This window comes from Bidens hawaiensis, unplaced genomic scaffold (genome assembly GCF_021521415.1).
Source record: "Bidens hawaiensis isolate Kalapana, Puna unplaced genomic scaffold, B.hawaiensis_p1.1 tig00017580_1, whole genome shotgun sequence".
Classification (NCBI taxonomy): Eukaryota; Viridiplantae; Streptophyta; class Magnoliopsida; order Asterales; family Asteraceae; genus Bidens; species Bidens hawaiensis.
The window spans coordinates 418,477-421,824 of NW_027492662.1; positions in this window are offsets into that span (position 1 = coordinate 418,477).

A 3,348-nucleotide genomic window follows, 5' to 3' on the forward strand; every position below is an offset into this window, starting at 1 on the left:
TTGCTATGAATATGTACTTTGATTTTGATTTGATGTTTATTTTGACTAAGTGTAAGTAACCTTAGAGGTGTTTTGGGACAGCTGAGGTGTTCATATTTAGGGGGAGATTGTTGAGTCAAGATTTGACCAGAATTGATCATAAGGAAGATTGGAATCTTCTCAACCTCCTCAGAATTCGCTAAGTATGGAATCCGCGCACACTTAAGACATCCAAGCAAGCTTCTACTTAGCCGGGCATGGTATTTTGCCTATCGGGCAAGGTTATCTTCAAGAATTCTTCTTAAGTGAATATCCGGGCAGGGTTCACTAATTAATGTATATCCGAGTAAGGTTTACTAGTTAGTATATACCCAGGCAATGATCACTTTATCTAGCAGGTTTGTTCTTCATAGCCGAGTAAGGTTTATCTCCGAGTAACCTCTTGGCTAACCAAGCTCAAGAAACCAAGTGATTGGAAGATCGGGCAAGGTATTCATAATAATATTGGTCCGAGTAAGCTTGATAAGTAATGACATATTTTAAGTATCATCAGGCAAGGTTCAACTCAAGCAAGGTACAAGTCCTACCGAGCACACTTTGCTAATAAGCTATTATTTAGCAAAGAGTTGAAAGGACCTTTGAAGAACAAGGTTGCTCGTTGGATATCGTCGGGCAAAGTCTGATAATATCAAGAAGATTGAAGGCTACCCAGTGAGTTATTTCCTTGGTGAAATACTCTCTTAAGAGAAGCATACCTAGAAAACTGTTCCCGAGCACACTTGAAAGTTACCAAGCCTACCCGGCGAAGATTAATGCAACAGAGTCTACCCGGAAGACTTGTTTTTACACTTAGAATATTTTTGAATATGTAATTTGAATATGTACGATTGTTTAGGGTTTCTGGAAGGAATGACAGCTGTTAGTGGGTGGCTGCCCTATAAAAAGAATGTTTTAGAGCACGCCGCCCAACGTACAACAGTGGAATCCAGGCCTTTACACTTTTCGGATAAGAAAGAATATTTCTTGAAAGTGACGGCTGTCCTAGGTTTATACGAATACAACTTTCCTAACAAGAAACCCTAAATTGATTATTGTTTGTATGATTGATATTATATAAATGGAAATCTTTTGAGTGAATCTTTTGTGTGTATGTTATCGTTGATTGAATACTCAGCAACCGTATGTTTGTTATTGGTTCCGCCTTTAACAAACGGTTTTCTTACTAGAAATAGTAACCCGTCATTAACTCTCTTGTCAACACATTTGTGTGAGTTATGACTTGATTTGTTTATGATCCATTAACTATCTGGGACCTGACACAATGCCTTTAAAATTAGGACTTAACGACGAAGCTCCTTGTGGAACTAACTAACTTTAACCGTCTCCTCATTACCATCTACCTTATCTCTATGTGAGTAATCACATCCCTTTTTCTCTATTTTTTGGGGGTGTTATATGTATTAAACTAATATTACACTATTATACTCAACACAATTTCATTATTTGTGTGGTTGTGATATAGCTCGATTAATTGTTATGTGAATTATGTGTTTACTACTTTATGGTTGGTTGGTATCTCATCCTCATTCTCATAAGTATGATCATACGCCGCCGGAATAACTCAACACCATTGGGTTCGAGGGGAAAAGGCACTTTTACTTTATGTTTTTTGTTTGTTGCGAATTCCTCCGAGTAGACATGTCCATAATCTAGTGGCATGATCGAAATGATACTTATAGTTAGTTATATTAATTGATGTTATTCACATACCCAAGGAATTGTTTGTTTCTCATTATTATTATTATTATTATTATTATTATTATTATTATTATTATTATTATTATTATTATTATTATTATTATACTAAACCGTGGTTTCTAGATCAACATGTGTTGTTGACAAATTATTTTTACGCATAATGTAGGTTGTTATATGTAGTCAATTGTAGTGATGAATTGGTTTGTACTTTAGGATAATAAATAAAAGATTGAATAATTGTTGTATTTACTTTTCCTCATTAAATTCTTTGTGTACAATTGTTTATGAATGAATAAACTTAGATATTGACACTTATTACTATTTTAATGTATTTGAGCTATGATACAAATATTGTCGCGCCCCGACATATTTTGTCGTTAGGTTGGAGTGTGAAAGCCTCTATGAATAGAATGTTAATATGCAATTGCTTAAACATTTCTAGGAATTTGCCATATTTTGCCTTTATCTTCTCCTTCTATAGTCATACTGGATAAGTAATTGATGGAACATATGGTTTCATAGGTTCTTTTTCAGGTTTTGGAGTAGTTGGGTTTGTAATAGGTTTAGTCAGGTTGGATAAGGAATTGGTGGAACATATGGGTGTGTCAAGATCCTTAGTCTCACCTTCATATTGGATATGTGCGACTTGTGAGTTTTTTGAAGTAATTTTGCCACTTCTTAGAGTTTTGGCATTGGTTTGAGCGTTTGGGTTAGTAATCGTGTTACTAGGGAATCCTCCAAGCTGTCTCTCGGAAAGTAGCTAGGCTAACTGACGTACTCTGTTTTTGATGTTTTACAAGGAAGGTTTCGGGTTCCTTAGTTCCACTTCGTTCTTCAGGAATCATTCTTCGGTCAATTTGTTCAAAGCATCAGTACTTGGTATGAGTTACGTCAGAACAGTCTCCACTGTAGGTGCACCATTTGGTTGTTGGTTGGCATTTGCACCTTGGTTCTAGTATTGAGGTTTAGATTGAGAGGGTTGGTTTTTATTGAAAGATCATTTATTAAATCTAGCTGGAGCTTGATTTTTGCCTCCATCTCTCCCGTTGATATTACGATGGTTTCTCCAACCAGGGTTGTAAGTGTTGCCATACATGTTATTTCAGTGTTGCCATACATGTTATTTCGTCTTCTTACGAAACCACATTCTTAGATGTTCATACTTTGGCGATATTTGAGCTTGTGATCTCCGCCACACCTATCACACTTTACTATTGCTTTGACCAGTTCAAACTGAAGTTGTTCAAATTTCTTTGACAAGGCCTCGAATTACGCAGAGATAAAGGTACAATTGGGATATGGTGTATGCATTTAGGTGATGGGATTGATCGATGTGGGTTATAAGTGATCGATGTCTAAGGTCAATCAAAAACATTTATAATAGTACCTCTACTAGAAAGGGAAAGTAAGGTGTCGAATCAACAGGGAATCAGTGGAAAGTGCTAACCAAGTTTATAATTTATGAAATAATAAACTAAGTGGACAACCGATGTCAAGCGGTTTGAAAGATTTGTTAAGCGAAAACAATGTTACTTTGATTTGTAAACAATTATGAGGAAATGATCAATCTTCGGGTTTCAGGCTGTGAAGCAAGTTAGGAAAGTAATTAAA